The following is a 24,334-nucleotide window of genomic DNA, read 5'->3' as shown; positions in this document are numbered from 1 at the left end:
TTCTCTTTGCCTACAGATAATGCCTATAATTTTGCTCTGAGGGAGATAAAGATATTAGAATGATCTGCCTCTAAAGGTAAAATAAGAGAAGAGTCAGTGTTGAGATGTTATGAACTCACTCTTCAGGGAAGTTTTTAAGCTTATGTAAGAGAGTATATTGTTAGAATTCTCCAGAGAAACTGAGCCCATAGGAGATTGATTGATCTATCTATCTATCTATGAGAGAGATTTATTTTAAGGAATTGGTTCACACACACATCTTTGTAGAGGCTAGCAAATTCGAAAGCTGCGGGGTGGACTGGCAGGCTAGAGACATGGGGAAAGGAAGCATTGCACATTAAGTCTGCAGTCAACATGCCTCACAGAATTCCCTTTTCTTCACAGGAAGTCAATTTTCTTCTATTTATGTCTTCACCTGCTTGCATGAGACCCACCTACATTATGGAGGATAACCTGCTTTTACTCAGAGTCTGCTGATTTAAAGGTTAATGTCATTTAAAATAACACTTTCACAGAAATATCTAGAATAGTGTTTGACCAAATCTCTAGGTACTATGGCCTAGCAAAGTGAACACCCAAAATTAACTACCACATCTGATTAGAGAGGTCATCATGCCTGCAGAGAGAGCTTTAGCCTTGTCCTGTTTTCAGCTCTATCAGAATAAGTGGACTAGTGATCAGTGTGCTTATTCTGATAAAGTTGAAAACTGGTCCCTTAATAAGCTGTGTCAAATATAACTCTTCTCTCTCTGGCTTAGCCAGAAATTTCTGTTTTTTACAAACTGAAACCTGGTTCCCTACATTTATGGAAATTTGGAAGGGAAATTATTGCCTCAATCCCAACTAAAGTGTCACAAATAGCAATACTAACAAAACTGGTAAAAGCCTTTCCTCCAAAATCTAAAGCTCTGACAGCTCCTTCCCCACTACTCACTTAATGGTACTAACCTATGGGGTTATTAGAGTCACTCTTCCATAATTTCCTAAGAATTCCAGTTCTCCAATTGCTTTCTTCTAATTTCTAATGACTCTATTCCCCATTCTGTCTTATAAATGTAAGAATAGCCTAACAGCAGTTGAGTCAGAGCTGGGGAAAGCAGAAGTTGTGGGTCCTGATTCTCACAATTCTGAATAATCCCACCCTCCCTGGGGGCTTCTACCTGAAGAAGTTGCTGCTCTGTGTGTGTGTGTGTGTGCACGCACACGTGCACACATACATGTCCATTTATCTTTGATGGGTGACGAGTTGAGAGAAGGATTTGAAAGACATAAAATAAAGAGGGGATTAGAATTTTCTTGATCATTTTTTTGGTTCACTCTCCTTAATGCTTAAAAAATTAGGACTGAGAGGGTGTAGTGAAGTTTTTTTAAAACATACAACCAATGTAAAAAGTTCATCTAAATCCTTCTGCATCAGGGTTTGCATCGTGCTGGTGCTGTCAAGAATCGAGTGTAAAAACTGAAACTGGAAGAGGAAAAAGGTATCCCAAGCTGCAGGTGTATGGGTCTATTGAGAGTTTGTGGGGAAATGACCTGACCAGACTGGACACCAGCAAGAAATGAGATTGGATAAGGAGAGCACAAAACCACATTTTGGAGGGTCTTGGAAACCCCACTGAGATGAGGCTTGTTACAATTGTATTGTAATAAGTAGGCAAAGAGACTGGATGGAAGGGGGCTGGTGAGAAGTGAACAGAGTGAACAGAGGGCCAAGGAGCTTTGGGGAAAAAACCACACTCCTAGAGGGTGAGAAGAGGTGGCTGGTGTGTATCTTCTCCCATTGTTACCTAACTGAACTCGGGTCCACTGGTTCAATACATAGCAAAGCCAATCTACTGACACTGGGTTGTGGTGAAGGAAATACAGTGTTTACTGCAGGCACCAAACAAAGAAAACAGGCAGCTAGTGCTCAAAAGATCAGAACTCCCCTGTGGCCTTCAAGGAAGGGTTTTTAAAGCCAACGATAGGGGTGTGGGTTGCAGGATGCCTGATTAGCTCATAAACATTCTTCTGCTTGTTTGGTGGTGAGGTAACAGGATGATGTTTCAGGAGTCAACATCACCAGTCTTCTAATCCCAGTCGGTCTGGGGTCTTTGTGGTTATGGTCAGCAGTTTCCATCTGGTGGGAGTCTGGTTTCTGTAAAAACAACTTAGGAATATATGTCAAGCATTGTTATCTATGTCCTTCAGGGAGGAACGAAAGGTCCTGTGGCTCTGCTATGTGGCTCATCTATTGTCTGAACTGTTGCTAGTTTCCCGACTCAACAACTATATTTTGTTTCTACATATTCACATTTTCCTGATCATTAACTCCTGATCATTTGCGACTCAGAGGAGGTGTAAAGCAAAGCCTTTTGCTTCAAGAGACAAGGAACACTGTGGTGGTGGGGCTCATATAGCCAAGGGGTCCCAAAGGGTCTTGCTCGGTGTTACCATCATTGATTTCCTCCCCAAAGTTAGAAGGGAGGTCATCTGATGATGGAAAAGACAATAGACTAGGATTAAGAACTTGAGAGAAAGTTGTTCAGTTTGATTCTGCAAGCCATTTCTGAGCCTCTGCTCTGGACTGGCCTCAGTACTAGATGTTAGGAATACAAAGATGGATAAAATGTAGCTTCTCACCTCAAGAAGCCCCTGGTCTTCCTGCAACCAATAAGAAAAAATATATATTTTTAATGAGTCAGAAGCACAAGTCAGTCTTGGTTCCCTACTTGACTGTGAGTATTGAGACCTAGCAGTCCCATGGTGGGTGAGGTCAGCTTACCATGGAAGCTAGGCTGGTGTTGACATGTTATGTCAGAGTGAGCTAGTGCCTAAAGCTGGATGATTAGAAGTCCCAGGTGAAGAGCAGTTCCGCACCTGCAGGGGATTGGGAGATGCCCCTATGTAAGAACAATCCCTTTAGGTGAGGACTCCGTCTCTGTGAGTGCCCAGGGTCTGCACTTCCTTTCCCTCTGGCTGCTCCTCTCCAGGAAGAGACAAGGTGTGGCTTACATATCCTCTCGCAGGATAGACTAGGGGGATTAGGACACATAGTTCCCTGCTGCTGCTGCTGCTGCTAAGTCGCTTCAGTCGTGTCCGACTCTGTGCGACCCCATAGACGGCAGCCCACCAGGCTCCCTGTCCCTGGGGTTCTCCGGGCAAGAGTGCTGGAGTGGGTTGCCATTTCGTTATCCAATGCGTGAAAGTGAAAAGTGAAAGTGAAGTCGCTCAGTCGTGTCTGACTCTTAGCGACCCCATGGAATGCAGTCTACCAGGCTCCTCCATCCTTGGGATTTTCCAGGCAAGAGTGCTGGAATGGGTTGCCATTGCCTTCTCCGATAGTTCCCAGCACTGCCCCCTATATCTTCACTGGTCTCTAGAAATAAATAGTTGGGCTTTGTGCTTCCTATGCTGGTGGCCACAGAGGTGCAACTAGCTCATCTGGTTTTGAGAGGTGAAGTGCTGGCCTGCCTGCTGAAGTGTGTGAGTCCAGCCTCTGTCCTTTTGAGTGGAAATCTCAGCTCAGGACAGCCTCCTCACCCTGGCCCTGGGCTTAGCCAGTCTACCAGCGTTTTTCAGCCTCTGTGGTTTGTCCTCAGGGTACTTAGGAAACATCCAGGCCTCTGAATTCTGATCTCCTGTGGACACAGTTAGCCTTGCTGAGGCCCACCTGTCTCCAGTCTTCCCACACTCTTCCTGAGTCACTGGTTCCCAGTGGTGAGGGGTGCTTGCTCCCATTCATCTGAGAAGGTGAGTCAAGTGCCCTGATGTTCGTGAGCTATCTCACATCTGCTTGAATATTTCTAGAAAATCCACCAGGACAGGCTTTTAAAGGCAGGGCAAAGACCTGCCTATTTGCCCCAAGTCCATCTCTGCCCACAGCTTCTGGGTCTTCTCTTTCCCACCATTTCTCCAGCTGAAAAGAGATGTTTTGATCTTTTTGACATTTTCTCTGTGTCATATCTTACTCCTGTTTTATGGTCCTTGGGTGCATAGACTTGAACTAATCAGAATTTTAGGTTCATAATGCATTATCATCATTGGTTTCCTGCATGTTCCTCTTTTGTTTTTAGCTCATTGTTTATTAAAATATCCTGATTATGGTAAAAAGCATCACCCAAGACAGGAACTAAAACGTTAGCAATAACTCCCATCTGCCTCACCGTGCCCTCTACACTTTATCCTCTCTCTCTCACACGCACAGTCTTATTTCATATGTAGCCATCGGTATGCTGTAGCCAGTTTGTACCAGTTCAGGAGAGTTAACAGCTATGTAGTACATCCCTCCTCAACTCTGCATTTAGTGATATCATGTGAGTAACTGGAAGTCAGCCAAGGTGAGAGCATTTGCAGCATGAATTAGCAAATACCCCAAAACAGAGCCCTTTCTCCAGAGAGCTCACTATTAAACACTTACCAGCACAGCACTGTATGGACATTCCTGAATAAGGACTGCCTCTTTTGTGTATTTGCTGAATTCTTAACACTTTGAATGATGCCCAGGACACAGAAGACACTTTGTTGTTTAACATATAAATAATATCCTTCTCTGTGTCTCATGACCTAGATAGCACTGGGCCTACAGGAGAAACTCTTTTATCTGAGCGCTAAATGAACTTAGAAAATCCTGTCTCTTAATAAAGCCTAACTTCACTAACTGTTGTCTTCGACCTATAATCCCATACTAGATATTATAAACTTTTCTCTTTACATTCTTTCTGGACCATTCTAAATCTCTGTTAGGCAAATATATGCCTCTGAAAAAAAGCCTGGGGTATCAGTCTGTACAAAGGAATGCAAGAGGGAAATTTTAAAATATATATATATATATTATCCCAGATGCACATTACTTTTTCCAGGAGCCTACACCAAAGAAAATGACCCCCTGGCAGGAAATTGCAAACATGGAGACCAGGATGCCATGAAAGCAGCCAGGGACGGAGATTGTGTTTCTATCAAGGATGTGTCTAGGAGGCATTCGAATCATTTCACGCAGGTAGGGGTCTATTACTACCATGTAAAGGGGAAAAACACTCTTCCTGTGTGTCTCTCCTTTACTACCCACACAGAACACTTCACTTCTGACACTTCTGATCACCAAATGTGTGGGGATTTTTCTACCATCGAGCCGTTCTCTGAGATACCAGCTGGATGTCCTATAATTCAGTTCAACTCTGACACCAACCCAAGTTCCAGGCCGCAAAGGTGAAGGACTCAATCCCACAAGGCTGTCCCTCATCCCCACTTCAGATGCGAATCACAAGTTATAGGTCCCCAGGTTACCCACAACTTTGGTCTGACTTGGCTACCTATCACAGGTTCCTGGGACCTTCTTTGGATATGATCATTCTGGAACAGCTCACATTACTGTTTCCCAGTAATTAAAGAGTATCATAAAGGATACAGGTAATAAGGTACATGGGGTGAGCTCTGGACATGTCCTGAATGCAGGAGCTTCTGTGCCTGTGGAGGAGTTGGGGTGTACCACTCACCCCGTATGTGGAAGCTCCCCAAACCCTGTACTTTCCACATGCAGGCATGATATATCATTAATTCCATTTTCAGCCCTTCTCTCTTCTCAGGAGAATGAGGCAAGGCTGAAAATTCCAAGCTTCTAATCATGGGTTGGTCTTTCTGGTCACCAGCCCCCACCCAGGGGCATATCAGGAGTCACCCCATTAGAACAAAATATATTCCCATCCAGGAAATTCCAAGGGATTTAGGAGCCCTGTGTCAGGACCAGGGATCAAAGGCCAAATATTAGAAGAGAAGATGCTCCTAGTGCTGTTATCACCTAGGAAATAGTTTTAGGAGATCTGTGCCAGGAACTGGGGGCAAAGACCAATATCTATATTTTCTACTGTTTCATATATAAGCAGGACCAGCCGCACTTCCCCACATGTGTGAAGCCTAGTTTGTTTTGCAAAAGTGCAGAATTAAGAAAATGCTCTCTGATAACTGATGACTAGAAACTCCAAGCACAAATGCCATCAGTCTTACCACTACTGCCTCCTTCTTCTCTCTCCTTCTCTTCCCCTTTTCTCCCTAGATTACCTCTCCTTTCTCTCCCTGCTCTTTTTCATTCCCCTCTTTCTCCTCAGTACTTCCATCTTTGACCTCCCCCTTTTCCAGGCAGTCCACAGTACAGCAAATTGCTGTGTATACATGAAAGAAATAATATGGAAATGGACTAGCCTTCCATCTCAGAGCATTTTACATCCCTAGGAGTTAAAACACTGGGTCCTCTGGCTGGGCACAGGCACATCTGTGGCTCTTTTTGAGTGTATCATACACTCTGCAAAATCTTATATTAACTTTTTGTGGAAGTAAAAGAATAATCCTGATACTTTGTGCATCTTTAAATTCAACAATCTTACTTTTCCTATACCCTCCCTCATGTGCCAGAAAGAATCCCAAATGTTTAGCAAATCTTGTTTCATTTTCCTCTTCCCAGACAGGAAAAGTGAAAGTGAAAGTGTTAGTCGCTTCAGTCTTGTCTGATTCTTTGTGATCCCATATACTATACCCCACCAGACTCCTCTGTTTCATAGAATTCTCCAGGCAAGAACACTGGAGTGGATAGCCATTCCTCTCTCCAAGGAATCTTCCTGACCCAGTTGCAGGCAGATTCTTTAGCACCTGAGACACCAGGGAAGCCCCTTCCCAGGCATATAGTGCTGTATTTCCCACCTCTTTTAAAGTTTGGTTGAAGCCACATGATTGGGCTTTTGCCCAATTCAGTTCAGTTGCTCAGCTGTGTCTGATTCTTTGTGACCTCATGGACTGCAGGATGCCAGACTTCCCTGTCCTTCACCAACTCCCAGAGCTTGCTCAAATTCATGTGCATAGAGTTGGTGATGCCATCCAACCATCTCATCCTCTGTCATCCCTTTCTCCCCCTGCCTTCAATCTGTCTCAGCATCAGAGTCTTTTTTAATGAGTCAATTCTTCGCATCAGGTGGCCAAAGGATTGGAGCTTCAGCTTCAACATCAGTCCTTCCAATGAATATTCAGGACTGATTTCCTTTAGGATTGACTGGTTGGTTCTCCTTGCAGTCCAAGGGACTCTCAAGAATCTTCTCCAACACCACAGTTCAAAAGCATCAGTTCTTTGGGGCTCAGCTTTCTTTATAGTCCAAATCTCATATCCATAGCTGACTACTGGGAAAACCATAGCTTTGACTAGCTTTGTCTAGTCACTGGGTTTTTGCCGAGTGAAAAAAAAATTTGGCCACTCAACATCTAAGACTAACTATGTTCTCTGCCTCTTTTCATCTGCCATCACTTGCTTAAAATGGCAGTGTACAGGATGCTACAAGGTGCTAAATCACTGAATCACTGCTTGGAGGAGAGCCCTGAAGGGGAGCCTCCAACCCCATATCAGACTGTGACTTGAGCAAGAAAAGAAACATATTGGGTTAAGCCACTGAGATTTGACAATTTTTATTGCAGCCTACTCAATCCTATCCTAGATCTCTTCTCAGGGGTATCTTAACAAGTCTTAGGATTCATTCTGTTACTACTTGAACATACATGGGTCATATATTTATCCCCGAAACAATTATTATGGCCAAGGAGGAGCTGGCACATTGATTGTTCACGTTTGTGTCACATGTGATACTCCTGGAATTAGACATAGAAACTTGGCAAACAAATGGATCGATATTGAGGTAAGAGTTGATATAGCAGAAAGAAATCATGAAATTTATTTGTCTTTTTTTCCTTTTAAGTGAAAGAGGCAGAGAAAGACAGAGAGTAGAAGCTGGAATCTAAAAACATCATTGGCTTTTAGGAATTATGAGTAGGATATTTTATTTTAATAAATATTAATGTCAAGATTTAGTTGTAGACAAGTCTAAACTGGCAAATTAAATTCAATTTTGGAAATTCTAACTCTGGAATATTAAGGTAAGTTGTCTATTCTACAAAATTTAAGGAGTCATGAATGTTTTTGAGGAGGGCAGTTATGATATTCAGTAAGAGCAGTTTTTGAATATTTCATACTATATTTGATATAATTCCAAATTTGATATTTGATATTATAATATTGATATTCAGTGAGAGCAGTTTTTTAAAGAATAATAACTTGGCAGCAGAATGCAGACTAGATTAAGGTCAAACAAAACTAGAATTGAGAAGATTATAATAATCCAAGACTGCAATGGAGGGAGTTCCCTGGCAGTCCAGTGGTTAAGACTCCACACTTCCACTGCAGGAGGGCATGGGTTCAGTCTCTGGTCAGGGAACAAAAATCCCCCAAGCTGTGTGGCACAGCCAAAAAAAAATAAGACCGAATGATAGGTGATATTAGCAGTGGTAGAGGGAGTAAAAAAGGAATTGATACTTTGAGATCAGAGATGAGATGAAATGAGAAAGGAAGAATTGACATTTCTTCATGTCTGACTTGATATGGGGAGATAAGAGGGAATCAAAGATGATTTAGATGTTTGAAGAAACTGTATTTGGGGAAGTTGGTGTGCTTCATTCAGTGCACCGAGTCTGAGATGCCTAATAGACATTTAAATGGAAATTAAACAGTTTTACAGCTGAAATCTGGGGAACAATCTGGTCTAGAAAGAAAAATTGGGGAGGCATCTATATAAAGATGTTTGTTGATAAAATTAGTCAGTGATAGTGGAGATTATGTGAAGCAGAGGTCTGAGGACAACTCCTTGGGTGATAACCACCATTAGGACAGAGTTGAGGTAGGAGAAATTGAATGAAGAAACAGGGGAGTAGGAGGAAGAAAGTAGAGTGACAGGGAAGGGGAAATCTCAACGTCTCTTAAAATTGCTGAGCACTGCAAAGAGTGACACTGAGTCACTGGGGATCTTAAAGTTTCAGTACAGTGAAGATAAAGTTGCTGGAGAGCCAAATTTTGAAGTGTTAGTGAAATGGCAAACAGTAAGGAAACCGTGTTAAAAAGCAAGTAGGAAATAAAATGGTAGATTGAATGGCACATCACCATCAAACCAAGGTTTCCCCAAGACTGAGAAGACCTGTGCATTTTTAAATTGGAGAAAAAGAAGCCAGGGAGGAGGAAAAGCATTTGTTGTTGTTTTGTCTGTTTGTTGGTTGATTTTTAAGAAAAACTGGTAATAATATAATAGCACTACCTTTTATTGTCACCTGATATGTGCCAGGAACTGTGATAGGTACTTTTCAGTTATATTTTCCCAGTTATTGAATATCATTTTATAGGCGAGAAAATAAAACGCAGGAAGGTTAATAAGTAAGTCAGCAAGATCAATCAGCAGTCAAGAGGCTCAGCAGAATCAGTCCCATGTGATCAGAATTCAGTTTCAATGCTGCCCCAAGTCTCTAAAGTACCCAATAGTGCTGGTATGAGATGACCCATCAGAGAGTTCTGAGACCAGGAAGCAGGTTCTCACCAGACATTGAATCTCCTAGCACCTTGATCTTGGACTTCCCAGCCTCCAGAGCTATGAGAAATAAATTTCTGTTATTTGTAAGCCAAAAAAAAAAAAAAGTTCTCAGAGAACGGTAGGTGAGGTCTAAGAGCCTGGATAGAATATGAAAAGACTTCTAGGGATTTCTAACAAGGGTCCATGAAGTTATCTTGGCAAACCAATCAAGCCCTCTCTCTGGAGGCTCCTCTTCTGTGTTAACATGTAGTTACACATGGTTTGATTTTTGTATCAGGGATGAATTGGTCTTTAAAGGTAAACAAGTTTACTTTCTTTTATCAGGTAAAAAATAATGATATAGCTCTTTTGCCTTTTAAATTAAGAAAAGCCCATAAACAAATTAAGAACTCTGCTGAGATAAGAGATCAACCCAAATACTTGAACATGTGTCTTCCCCTGTAACTTTTCTTTTCTTTCATTTGTTCTGTTTTGTATTTATTTTGAATATTTTCAAGTTGTTTGGGGATCCTTTGGGAAAGTCAGTGGTATGTATGTGGATTTATGTTGTATATATTGGGGTATGCTGACTGGTTCTTCTCTCTGGAGAGATCTGAAGGATGTGTAGGATTTCAAAAGAAACACATGCTGAAAGGGACATTCCAAGAGAGTTTGGGCCAAGTGCCTTGTACCAAAGTGTTGATACTTCTGGTTGGAGAGAAGTAAATACAGTCTTCATCCATGGTCCACATGACATATGCAGGGGAATAGGAGGGGAATGGGGGTGGAGGCAAGGAAGGCAAGTCTGAGGACTGTGAATGCTCATGAATGTCAGGCTGAGAAATCTGAAAATCAGAAGCTCTTGTGGTGGATGTCCAGTCAATTAGCTCTGTAGATAATCAATATTTCTTATTCGATCTGTAAAACTTGTTCACTGATGCCTCCTGTGCCTGACCTTGGGAGACAGTTCCTCTCTTCATACCTCCTGGCACTTCTGCTCCCACCATCTGAGTTCAGGGCTGATCAAGAATTAGTTACCTTTGCTCATAGGCTGTTGGTGACTTCTTATATATGTGACTAGAATGTGTGCGTGTGTTCTCAGTCATGTCCAACTCTTTGCAGAATACTGTAATTTAATTAAACGCTAGGTAACCTGATGAAATACGAATGTGAGAGGGAATGGTGGAGACGGAGGGGATAATTTCTATGACAGTTTATAAGTAGACTGCTTTGGAAAGAATTAAGTGAAGACCTTAAAAAATTCATGTTAGACTAGCTATGAGAGAGAAAGTTATTTTGAAAACTGGGGAAAATATATAAAACTCAAAAAGGATTCTAGGCTCAGGTTGCCTCAGAGATGTCTTTCAGATCTTGTTCTACTTTAAAGAGCACACTTCAGATGCAGCTGACCATGATGTAACTAAGGAGGCCCCTCTGAACTCCACCAGAGGACCCCTGCTCAAGGCAAAATCCTGAGTCCATATCCCATGTGGCTGCCCATGTTTCATGTTCAATATAAAATATTGGGGTGTGTTTACAGCATTGTCCTCATTTTAATTGATTTCTTCAATGGATCACTTAGGTATGGCTCAATAGGGAATCACTGGAGATTTTGAAGCAAGGAAATGACATATTCAGCAGAATTACAGTACAATTTGTTGCATTTAATAAGCATTTTAATCTACCTCTCAAACAGTAACTATTTCAATATACTTGCACTAAAAAAACTATCAGCTTGAATTATGAGTTTAATAGAATTCCCTCCACAACTTGACTTGATATCAAGGTACAAATGCAAGATGATATCACAGGTCTGAAGAAGAAGACTGGTGGATTCAAGTCCTGGCTTGTTTTACCACCTACCAGTGGTGGGAATAGAATCTATCCGAGAGGAATGAGATATACATTAGCACTATTATTATTAAAGAAAGGTCACCATGAGTACCTCTGCTGGCTGCAGAGTGGACTGAGATTAGAGATATCCACGCCAGAGACTCAAGAGTATAGTACACTTTACCTAATGCAGGTAGACAGGATTTTTGTGAATCTGCACTGTACATTTTAAAAATATTATTAGAAATAATTTCCAATGTTTCTAAAATATCTACAAAGTGAACACAAAGCCCTAAGACCACTACTTTGCCATCTTCCTGCTTCATTATATGCCAGCCTGACCAGTTGTCAGCTCCTCTGAGTATCTCCATGTATAAGGGTGATCTTGTCAGTTGGGCATCTCCTGTATGACAAATGAAGCCTCAGCTTTCCCCCAGTTTCTAATGCAGGGGCCAATTTTCTCTGTAGTACTGTTTAGATACAGCATATGCTACATAAATTTCAGCACAGAAAAAAAAGTTTAATATGTCAAAAACAGTCATTATAATCTCCCATTGACCGAAGATCATATCATAAACAAAATACAAATGTTTTTCCACTGTGCTACAGCTTTTTACAAGGTAAACTAAGTATCAGATATGTCTTTAGTAAAGATAAAAAATACAAATGATCCTATATCAAAAATACTGATTTTTCTGAAGACTCAACCTTTTTTAATATTTATTGATTTGGCCGTGCCAGGTCTTAGTTGCAGCACATGGGATCTCCACTCCTTGTCACAGCGTGTAGCATTTTTTAGTTGTGGCATGCAGGATCTTGTTCCCTAACCAGGGATGGAACCTGGGCTCCCCGGATTGGGAGTTGAAGACTCAATCTTGATATCATTCTTTGAGACTCATAAAAATAATTTTTTAGTGTTAGGGTGTGTATATGTGGGCTTCCCAGGTGGCTCAGTGGTACAGAATCTACCTGCCATTGCAGGAAACACAGGAGACGCAGGTTCGATCCCTGGGTTGGGAAGATCCCCTGGAGGAGGAAATGGCAACCCACTCCTGTATTCTTGCCTGGAGAATCCCATGGACTAAGGAGCCTGGAGGGCTACAGTCCATGGGGTCACAAAGACTGGGACGCAACTGAGCAGCTAAGCATGTACGTGAACATGTGCATACCCAGAATAAAAGACATGCAAAATTCAGAGTTTATCACACCCTTAAGAAAATATTCTAAGCCACACGTCTCACAACTTTCATAATTAAAATGCCTTTTGTCAATGTCCCTGAGCTGTGTAGATGCCCATTAAATTCAGTCATAGAAAGGGAAGCAAGGGAGAAAGGGGGTGAAAGACAGAGAGAGATTCATCGCCCATTGTTACCTTAAGTGGAAAGGAAGAGAAAGTGTAGGTGGGGTGAGCCTTTCTGGGACATTCCTGCATATAAACAGTCCCGCAGACACCAGCAGCTCCCTGTGGGCACCTCTCCTTCCCTCCGGTTCCCTGCTAGCTAGAGCTCAGCACTAGGAAAGCCCCAGCAGAGGGAGGACAGAAAAGGTGTGAAGCAGCCGCTTTTCCATTTCCCGTCTTGGGCTCTGTTTTTCCACCTTACAGTTTGCTCTGATTCAGATTGAAAAGGTGAAAAGATACAGAGGGAGATGGCACTAGCCTCTTTCCCCACTCTGACCAGACGTCACAACAGCCAAGCTGTGACACCAAGATGTCCGTGAAACCAGGGCCCAGCCATTTAGGACAGACTTGTTTCAATTCTTGCTCCAGTTTTGCTCCATGAATGTTAGACTGTCCCAAAGGGAGGAATTTGGAGCAGTTGTTGAGCAAGCTTCCTGGGAGCTGTAGAGGCACTGGATTCTCTAATGCACACTCGCAGCCTTGCCCTCACTGACACTGCTTCCACTTGCCCTGAACTCCTTGTCTCATGAGCCACTGACGCAGGCTTTGTTTTCCTTTTACTCATCAGCACCCAAATCCATGGGGTTGTGATAGGTTGGCAGACGTTCTTATATTGAGAAGTTGGTTGGCCCTGTGGCTGCATAGGCAAATTGAATTATGGTTAGAAATATTCATCTCCCCACTCCTTTGGTATATATGGTGCCGTCATTTAAACCATCTAAGTATGGAAGAATCTCTCTCACTTGTAAAGCCTTGAAGAGAAAACTTCAGATTGAAACTTTCCTTAATTATTCCAATATTTAACAACAAACTTTGTAGTATGGCGATCTCACTTCACTTCCTAGTATATTAAATGATTTATTTTTTTACAAAAAGAGTAAAATATGTTTAACTGTAATTAAACTGTCTTTACTAATGCCAGGGCTTAACAAAAATATGTATGTAATCTAAAAATCTAGGATCAATTATTCAATGAATTTACTGCTTGTGGGTTTGTTTTTTTTTTAAATTTGTCATGGTAATCTTTTTTTAAATTGCAGTGTAGTTGATTTACAATGCTGTGTTCTTTTCAGATGTACAGCAAAATGAATCAGTTATAGATATATATATATATAATTATTATTATTATTCAGATTCTGTTCCCTTACAGATTATTACAAAATGCTGAGTGTAGTCCCCCGTGCTATACACATCCTTGTTGTTCCTCTATTTTATATGTAGTAGTGTGTGTGTGCAACAGCACCCTATTCCAGTAGTTTTGCCTGGAAAATCCCATGGATGGAGGAGCCTGGTGGGCTGCAGTCCATGGGGTCGCTAAGAGTCAAACATGACTGAACGACTTCACTTTGACTTTTCACTTTCATGCATTGGAGAAGGAAATGGCAACCCACTCCAGTGTTCTTGCCTGGAGAATCCCAGGGACGGGGGAGCCTGGTGGGCTGCCGTCTATGGGGTCACACAGAGTTGGACACGACTGAAGCGACTTAGCAGCAGTGTGTGTATGTTAATCCCAAATTCCTAAGGTATCCTTTCCCCTACCTTCCCCCTTTGGAAACGGTAAGTTTGTTTTCCATGTCTGTGGATCTATTTCTGTTTTGTATGTTAGTCCATTTGTATCATTTCTTTAGATTCCACATATAAGTGATAGCAAAAGATTAAAAGAGACAGTTATAAGCAAAGGATCTCTCTTGGCAGCCCAGTGGTTAGGACCCCATGTTTCCAATGCAGGGCATGGAGGTTCAATCCCTAGTCAGGGAACTAAGGTCCCATATCTCATGCAGTGAGGCCAAAAAAAAGAGACAGAATTATAAGCAGAGAATAATGTTATTAGAACTAATGTTACTTTCTGAAACTGTCTGAAATTGCTATTCAAGGATTGATAGGAATCCTTTATTTTAAAATATTAAAGTTTGTGGCCTGAGTGGGAAGGATAGACATTTCTACCTCACTCTGGCTGTTTCCTCCCATTTTCAGAGGCCCCAGTCCCATGACATTGCTGGCCTCTCTGCCCCTTTACTCATCTGTCCCAGAAGAGGACGTGGATTTAAGGAAGACTGTTTACAAAGGGACACAATAATTCCTCCCTCCCCAGGCCCTTTATAATGCGACTCAGTCTCTTCTCCAGTCAGGAAGTGGAGTTAATTTGCCCACCCTTCCCCTTCAATCTGGGATGACCATATGATTTCCTTTGACCAACAGAATGCAGTGCAAGTGTTAGGCTGTGGCTTCTGAACTGCTCTGCCTCCAGCAGCCTTGCAGCTTCTGCACTAGTCCCCTCTAATGCTGCTGCTGCATGAAGAAACCCAATCTAGACTTCCCAACAATGAGAGAAAGCCTCAACCAACAGCCAAAACCAACCCTCAGCTGTGTAAGAGAGCTTGCCTGCAGAACTCATCTGCAGATGACTGCAGCTGTGTGTGTGACCCAGACAAAACCAGCAGAAAGACCTCCCACTGGGTCCAATGCAAACTGATGACCCACAGTAATTTTTTATTGAGATATAATGTCCGACACATGCAATATGTTGATTTGATTCATTTACATATTACAGTATGTTTAGCACCATTGGCTAAGTTACCGTCCTTATCATGACATACAATTATCATTTAATTTTTTGTCATGAGAATATTTAAGATGGAGTCTCTTAGCAATGACATATGTAAACTGTACAGGTGACTGCAATCATTATGCTGTGCATTAAGCTGTCTGGAACTTACTCATCTTCTAGTTGCAAGTCTGTGCCCTTTAACAACATCTCCCCAGTTCACCCAACCCCCTAGCTCCTGGTAACCACCATTCTATTCTCTTTCTACAAATTCTGCTTTTGTAGATTACAATATGAGTGATACCATACAATATTTGTCTTTCTCTGTCTGTGTTATTTCACTTAACATAGTACTCTCAAGTCCATCCATGTGGTGGTAAATGGCAGAATAGCTCTCTTCTGATGGAGTATTTTATATATGTGTATATATTTGGCTGAAATCAAGGTCAAAACCAAACATTGCCATGAGAGAAAGAGTGAAGAATCAATAATAAATCTGAAAAATAATTTTAAAATTTAGAATTATTAAAATAATTTTAGTAGTCACAAATTAAAATTTGACTAGTGAAATTGAAATGGATTTTAAATGTTTTTTCTAACAATGTATTCCATCTCCTTTCTCTTTACATTCTTTATTATGTCAAAATTGAAAGTAATTTATCTGGATTTTGAATTCATTCCTTCTCATGACATTTTAAGGAAGCAAAAATGATATATTTATTTTTATAATTGGACAATAACCATACATCAACATGAATCAACCACAGGTAGACATATGTCCCCTTCCTCTTGAACCGTCCTCCCACCTCCTACCCCATCTCACCCCTCTAAGCTGTCACAGAGCACCAGATTTGAGCTCCCTACATCATACAGCAAATTCGCACCGGCTATTTTAAGTATGGTAATGTATGTGTTTCAGTGTTACTCTTTGAATTTGTCCTTCCCTCTCTTTCTCTCACTGTGCCCACAAGTCAGTTTCCTGTCTACATCTCCATTGCTTCCCTAAAGACAGGTTCATCGGTACCATCTTTCTAGATTCTATATATATGTGTTAATATATGATATTTATCTTTCTCTTTCTTACTTCACACTGTGTAATAGGCTCTAGGTTCATCCACCTCATCAGAACTGACTCAAATGTGTTCCTTTTTTATGACTAAGAAACATTCCATTGTATATTTGTACCACAGCTTCTTTTTCCGTTCATCTGTTGATGGACATCTAGGTTGCTTCCACATCCTACCTATAGTAAACAGTGCTGCAGTGCACACTGGGATACGTGTGTCTTTTCAATTCTGGGTTCCTCAGGGTATATGCCCAGTAGTGGGATTGTTGGGTCATATGGGTAGTTTTATTCCTAGTTTGAAAAATGGTAGTTGAATTCATCCTCACAAGATGTAAAAATTCTCAAATAGGATTTTTATTGAAAACATATGGGACCTTTGGATTTGACCCTGACATTTTTCTGTTACTCATTTTTGTGTGAATTTAGTTTTCCTATCAGAATATTTTGTTCTAACAACTTCTGTTGTTTCTTGTAGTATTAAGTATATTTTTTTAATGTAAAAAATATTTTTCTGAGTTTTTCTTCCTCTATTTGTCTGCCTTACTTTTATCTGGACCTTCTCTTTACTTCATCATTTTGTTCCTTCCTGGTCAATTTTGATTCAGCTCTGACCATTTTACCAGAGTGTAGGGCCCTGTGGAAGGTGGGAGGGGCATGCTCTAAGCCCACTAACCCGGCTTACTGCAAGCCCTTTGCCTCACATGCTAAGCAAGGGGTAGACCTCTCTCATTCCTGCTGATGCTCTCACTGTCCCACCAACTCCTGAGTATCTGGTAGCCAATTTTGGTGTCCCCTATTCCCATATACAGGTTTCTCAGGAGACAGGTAAAATGTTCTGATATTCCCATCACTTTAAAAATTTTCCACAGTTTGTTGTGGTCCACACAGTCAAAGGCTTTAATATAGTCAATGAAGTAAAATTAGATGTTTTTCTACAATTCCGTTGCTTTCTCCGTGATCCAATGAATGTTGGCAATTTGATCTCTGGTTCCTCTGCCTTTTCACCCAGCTTGTACATTTGGAAGTTATTGGTTCATGTATTGCTGAAGCCTAGCTTGAAGGATTTTGACCATCTTGGCTAGAAAGTGAAATGAGTGCAATTGTATGGCAGTTTGAACATTCTTTGGCATTGCCCTTCTTTGGAATTGGAATGAAAACTGACCTTTTCCAGTCCTGTGGCCACTGCTGAGTTTTCCAAATTTGCTGACATACTGAGTGCAGCACTTTAACAGCATCATCTTTTAGAATTTAAAATAGCTCAGTTGGAATTCCAGCACCTCCACTAGCTTTGTTCATAGTAATGCTTCCTAAGGTTCACTTCACTTCACACTCCAGGAGGTCTGATCACACCATTGTGGTCAACCAAGTCATTAAGATCTTTCTTCTGTATTTCTTCAGTGTATTCTTGCGGCCTCTCTAAATCTCTTCTGCTTCTGTTAGGTCCTTAATGTTTCTGTCCTTTATTGTGCCCATGAAATATTCCCTTGATAGCTCCAATTTTCTTGAAGACATGAAGTTGGTGACTTGCAGTCATGAAATTCAGACACTTGCTTCTTGGAAGGAAAGCTATGACAAACCTAGACAGCATATTAAAAAGCAGAGACATTACTTTCCAGACAGAAGTCTGTTTAGTCAAACTATAGTTTTTCCAGTGGTCATGTATGGATGTGAGAGTTGGACCATAAAGAGGGCTGAGTGCTGAAGAATTGATGCTTTTGAACCATGGTGCTGGAGAAGACTCTTGAGAGTCCCTTGGACTGCAAGGAGATCAAACCAGTCCATCCTAAAGGAAATCAACCCTGAATATTCATTAGGACTGTTGCTGAAGCTGAAGCTCCAGTACTTTGGCCAGCTGATGCAAAGAGTTGACTCATTGAAAAAGACTCAGATGATAGAAGACTTGAAGGCAAAGGGGGAAAGGGAAAACAGAGAATAAGATGGTTAGATAGCATCACCGAATCAATGGACATGAATTTAAGCAAACTCTGGGAGATAGTGGAGGACAGAAGAGCCTGACATGGTGCAGTCAGGTCGCAAAGAGTTGGATACAACTTAGTTACTGAACAACAATTTTCAGGTTGTCATTCGTCCCCTGGCCTCCCTCTTCTTTCTCCTGAACAATTGCTAATTATGTGCTGATCTTGTGGTTCTTGCTGGTTTGTACTTTGGGATTCACAATGAATCCCTCATTACCTTGTTTTGTTGTAAATGTTTTCCACTGATTTTTTTAATTTCACAGTTTTCTGTATACTGGGATTTGGGAAGATCCAAAAGCTTGCTACTTCCACAACTGTCATCGTCCCAGAATTTAGTAATAAGAATATTAACACAAGTTCAGTCTCGACTGCTTGCCCATAATTTAAAGGACTATCCAAATACTTATTCAGATCAGTTATAAACCCAAGTGACATCTCTGTTCACATCTCTTGTTGACATTACTGTCACTGTTACACTGATCATCTATGATGGTCCCCTGTGACTCTATCACACCATCTTTGATCACCCACAGGTTTTAGGATGTGAGAAATGCTGTGAAAGTAACATCTGTATGGATCTTTCAGCAAAATACCAGGGCCAAGATCAAACTTGGGTGTATCTTTATTACATCGCTGACATATGTGTGATCTTGCTGTCCTGCAACTGGGTGGATGAATCAGATTCTTCACTGTTGGAAGCCCTGCAAAGATAGAAACCATGTCCTCCAGCCTGGTCCTTACTAATTAAAAGTTTTAGATTTTACCTCAACTGCCAGCTTACTCCTTTATATCTGTTTTTTATTACCTTGGAATGTGATCAGGAAGAATTTTTCACAGTTTAAAAAACAAACTGAATAAAATATTGGAGAGCACCTTAACACCTGGAGACTGAGGTATCTGGCAGGGCCAAGGAGAGTAACTTTAACTTTTGGTGGCTCTTACTGAGTGTTATGGGTTCAATTGTGTCCCCGCAAACTAGATACATAAAGCTGTCAGGAAGCAACAGTTAGAACTGGACATGGAACAACAGACTGGTTCCAAAGAGGGAAAGGAGTACATCAAGGCTGTATATTGTCACCCTGCTTATTTAACTTACATGCCATGAGAAACGCTGGGCTGGATGAAGCACAAGCTGGAATCAATATTGCTGGGAGAAACATCAATAACCTCAGATACGCAGATGACATCACACTTATGGCAGAAAGCAAAGAACTAAGGAGCCTCTTGATGAAAGTGAAAGAAGAGAGTGAAAAAGTTGGCTTAAAACTCAACATTCAGAAAACTAAGATCATGGCATCTGGTCCCATCACTTCATAGCAAATAGATGGGGAAACTGTGGAAACAGTGACAGACTTTATTTTCTTGGGCTCCAAAATCACTGCAGATGGTGACTGCAGCCATGAAAGTAAAAGACACTTGCTCCTTGGAAGAAAAGTTATGACCAACCTAGACAGCATATTAAAAACTAGAGACATTACTTTGCCAACAAAGGTCCATCTAGTCAAAGCTATGGTTTTTCCAGTAGTCATGTATGGATGTGAGACTTGGACTATAAAGAAAGCTGATGCTTTGGAACTGTGGTGTTGGAGAAGACTCTTGAGAGTCCCTGGGACTGCAAGGAGATTCAACCTGTCCATTCTAAAGGAGATCAGTCCTGAATATTCATTGGAAGGACTGACGCTGAAGCTGAAACTCCAATACTTTGGCCACCTGATGTGAGGAGTTGGACTCATTTGAAAAGACCCTGATGCTGGGAAAGATTGAAGACAGGAGGAGAAAGGGATGACAGAGGATGAGATGGTTGGATGGCATCACTGACTCAGTGGACATGAGTTTGAGTAAACTTTGGGAGTTGGTGATGGACAGGGAGGTCTGGCGTGCTGCGGTTCATGGGGTCTCAAAGAGTCGGACATGACTGAGCGACTAAACTGAACTAAAGCCACTGAACCTCAGAAGGTGAACTTATTTGGAAATAGGGCTGTTGCCAATGTTATTATTTGGGGGATGAAGTCATACTGGAATTGGTGGGGACCTACTTCAACATGACTGGTGTCCTTAGGAGAATATGGCCATGAAGACAGACAGAGAACACCATGTGACGATGAAGGTAGAGAGTGGAGTTAACAGCTGCAACATCAAAGACTGCCCACGAACAACCTGAAGCTAGAAAGAAGTCAAATTACAACAGTCTGTTGCTTGCAACAGAGAACATAAATGAGTTTGAGGACAATGCTGCAGATATATCAACTTAAAAGAATCTTCTCCTGACCAAGAAAAATTCTCCACAAAGTAGAGGAAAAAGAAAACAGTTTTATTATTGTGTAACATTAAACCAGAATGTGATGTGTATCACAGGCAGTCCACTGCAAGACTATAAACACAGAAAGAAATCTCACCCTTTTACGTACCCAGGCAGATAACAACCCATTCCATACATGTTCTCAAGGTAAACCATACATTCAGTTCAGTTTAGTCACTCAGTTGTGTCCGACTCTTTGCGACCCCATGAATCGCAGCACGCCAGGTCTCCCTGTCCATCACCAACTCCCAGAGTTCACTCAGACTCATGTCCATCGAGTCAGTGATGCCATCCAGCCATCTCATCCTCTGTCATCCCCTTCTCCTCCTGCCCCCAATCCCTCCCAGCATCAGAGTCTTTTCCAACGAGTCAACTCTTCACATGAGGTGGCCAGAGTACTGGAGTTTCAGCTTTACCATCATTCCTTCCAAAGAAATCCCAGGGCTGATCTCCTTCAGAATCGACTGGCTGGATCTCCTTGCAGTCCAAGGGACTCTCAAGAGTCTTCTCCAACACCACACTTCAAAAGCATCAATTCTTCGGCACTCAGCTTTCTTCACAGTCCAACTCTCACATCCATATATGACCATTGGAAAAACCATAGCCTTGACTAGACAGACCTTTGTTGGCAAAGTAATGTCTCTGCTTTTGAATATGCTATCTAGGTTGGTCATAACTTTCCTTCCAAGGAGTAAGCGTCTTTTAATTTCATGGCTGCAGTCACCATCTGCAGTGATTTTGGAGCCCAAAAAAATAAAGTCTGACATTGTTTCCACTGTTTCCCCATCTGTTTCCCATGAAGTGATGGAACCAGATGCCATGATCTTCGTTTTCTGAATGTTGAGCTTTAAGCCAACTTTTTCACTCTCCTCATTCACCTTCATCAAGAGGCTTTTTAGTTCCTCTTCACTTTCTGCCATAAGGGTGGTGTCATCTGCATATCTGAGGTTATTGATATTTCTCCCGGCAATCTTGATTCCAGCTTGTGCTTCTTCCAGCCCAGCGTTTCTCACGATGTACTCTGCATATAAGTTAAATAAGCAGGGTGACAATATACAGCCTTGATGTACTCTTTTTCCTATTTGGAACCAGTCTGTTGTTCCATGTCCACTTCTAACTGTTGCTTCCTGACCTGCATACAAATTTCTCAAGAGGCAGGTTGAGTGGTCTGATAATCCCACCTCTTTCAGAATTTTCCACAGTTTATTGTGATCCACACAGTCAAAGACTTTGGCATAGTCAATAAAGCAGAAATAGATGTTTTTCTGGAACTCTCTTGCTTTTTCCATGATCCAGCGGATGTTGGGAATTTGGTCACTGGTCCTCTGCCTTTTCTAAAACCAGCTTGAACATCTGGAAGTTCACGGTTCACGTATTGCTGAAGCCTGGCTTGGAGAATTTTGAGCATTACTTTACTAGCGTGTGAGATGAGTGCAATTGTGCGGTAGTTTGAGCATTCTTTGGCATTGCCTTTCTTTGGGATTGGAATGAAAACTGACCTTTTCCAGTCCTGTGGCTACTGCTGAGTTTTCCAAATTTGCTGGCATATTGAGTGCAACACTTTCACAGCATCATCTTTCAGGGTTTGAAATAGCTCAACTGTAATTCCATCACCTCCACTAGCTTTGTTCATAGTGATGCTTTCTAAGCCCCACTTGACTTCACATTCCAGGATGTCTGGCTCTAGGTGAGTGATCACACCATCATGATTATCTGGGTCATGAAGATCTTTTTGTACAGTTCTTCTGTGTATTCTTGCCACCTCTTCTTAATATCTTCTGCTTCTGTTAGGTCTATACAATTTCTGTCTTTTATCGAGCCCATCTTTGCATGAAATGTTCCCTTGGTATCTCTAATTTTCTTGAAGAGATCTCTAGCCTTTCCCATTCTGTTGTTTTCCTCTATTTCTTTGCATTGATTGCTGAGGAAGGCTTTCTTATCTCTTCTTGCTATTCTTTGGAACTCTGCATTCAGATGCTTATATCTTTCCTTTTCTCCTTTGCTTTTCACTTCTCTTCTTTTCACAGATATTTGTAAGGCCTCCTCAGACAGCCATTTTGCTTGTTTGCATTTCTTTTCCATGGGGATGGTCTTGATCCCTGTCTCCTGTACAATGTCACGAACCACAGTCCATAGTTCATCAGGCACTCTATCAGATCTAGTCCCTTAAATCTATTTCTCACTTCCACTGTATAATCATAAGGGGTTTGATTTAGGTCACACCTGAATGGTCTAGTGGTTTTCCCCACTTTCTTCAATTTCAGTCTGAATTTGGCAATAAGGAGTTCATGATCTGAGCCACAGTCAGCTCCTGGTCTTGTTTTTGCTGACTGTATAGAGCTTCTCCATCTTTGGCTGCAAACAATATAATCAATCTGATTTCGGTGTTGACCATCTGGTGATGTCCATGTGTAGAGTCTTCTCTTGTGTTGTTGGAAGAGGGTGTTTGCTATGACCAGTGCATTTGCTTGGCAAAACTCTATTAGTCTTTGCCCTGCTTCATTCCATATTCCAAGGCCAAATTTGCCTGTTACTCCAGGTATTTCTTGACTTCCTACTTTTGCATTCCAGTCCCCTGTAATGAAAAAGACATCTTTTTTAGGTGTTAGTTCTAAAAGGTCTTGTAGGTCTTCATAGAACTGTTCAACTTCAGCTTCTTCAATGTTACTGGTTGGGGCATAGACTTGGATTACTGTGATATTGAATGGTTTGCCTTGGAAACAAACAGAGATCATTCTGTCGTTTTTGAGATTGCATCCAAGTACTGCATTTCAGACTCTTTTGTTGACCATGATGGCTACTCCATTTCTTCTGAGGGATTCCTGACCGCAGTAGTAGATATAATGGTCATCTGAGTTAAATTCACCCATTCCAGTCCATTTTAGTTCGCTGATTCCTAGAATGTCGACATTCACTCTTGCCATCTCTTATGGACAGAATGTGGTCCACTGGAGAAGGGAATGGCAAACCACTTCAGTATTCTTGCCTTGAGAACCCCATGAACAGTATGAAAAGGCAAAATGATAGGATGCTGAAAGAGGAACTCCCCAGGTCAGTAGGTGCCCAATATGCTACTGGAGATCAGTGGAGAAATAACTCGAGAAAGAATGAAGGGATGGAGCCAAAGCAAAAACAATACCCAGTTGTGGATGTGACTGGTGATAGAAGCAAGGTCCGATGCTGTGAAGAGCAATATTGCATAGGAACCTGGAATGTCAGGTCCATGAATCAGGGCAAATTAGAAGTGGTCAAACTGTAAGTAGCCCCCAGAAAAGAGAACTTGGCACCATTTATCACGCAGAGATCATCCAAATGCATCTGGTAATGGAGGTGACCTCTGCATTAGCTAATTGGTTTTAATCAAAGGAAAAACAAAGTTCTCATTATCTTTATGTAATGAGGTCATTTTGTAATTTGGAGGAAGGTGCCCACTGAAGTTAGGCTCCTACTTGAAACTGGGAGAGAATTCTTTCTTGATGATTACATTTCAAAGAAGTGGCTTCCCAAGTGCTTGAGGAAACGTTCTGCTTTCAAGTAAATTGTAATTGCTAGATATGTATAAAGCAACATTAATTCTCCCTTTCATGCTCTGTTTCCTATTAGAATGCCTTAGTAAATCAACTCTCCAGTCTGGCTTCTCAGGCTCTTCCAGTGGATTGCCTTGGACACTGATTCCTAGCAGTTAAGAAAATACTGAGAAATTTGATTAATATACATCAACATTTCCACACCTTTATTTTATGAAGTGTTTCATGAAATAAAAAATTTTAAGGTTGTTGCAGAGACTGTTCATGGTCCCCCTCCTCATCCTCCATAGAAGGAGAATTTTTAAATTTCTTTTTGGATGTCCTGGGTCTTCGTTGCTGCAC

At 41.4% G+C, this 24,334-nt stretch overlaps 1 long non-coding RNA gene across 1 annotated transcript in view; it reads left to right on the top strand.

Annotated features, from left to right (window-relative positions):
• The first annotated feature begins 3,587 nt into the window (after positions 1-3,587).
• LOC129630141 (uncharacterized) overlaps positions 3,588-24,334 on the top strand; it is a 45,008-nt gene continuing 24,261 nt past the window's right edge. The window contains exons 1-2 of the long non-coding RNA XR_008703555.1: positions 3,588-3,732; positions 4,842-4,978. This is a non-coding gene — a long non-coding RNA (uncharacterized LOC129630141). The remainder of the gene's footprint in view (positions 3,733-4,841; positions 4,979-24,334) is intronic.

The sequence above is a fragment of the Bubalus kerabau genome, chromosome 16, assembly GCF_029407905.1.
Source record: "Bubalus kerabau isolate K-KA32 ecotype Philippines breed swamp buffalo chromosome 16, PCC_UOA_SB_1v2, whole genome shotgun sequence".
NCBI lineage: Eukaryota > Metazoa > Chordata > Mammalia > Artiodactyla > Bovidae > Bubalus > Bubalus kerabau.
Note: the sequence above shows the minus strand (reverse complement) of the source record. Positions and strands in the feature narration are given on the sequence as shown.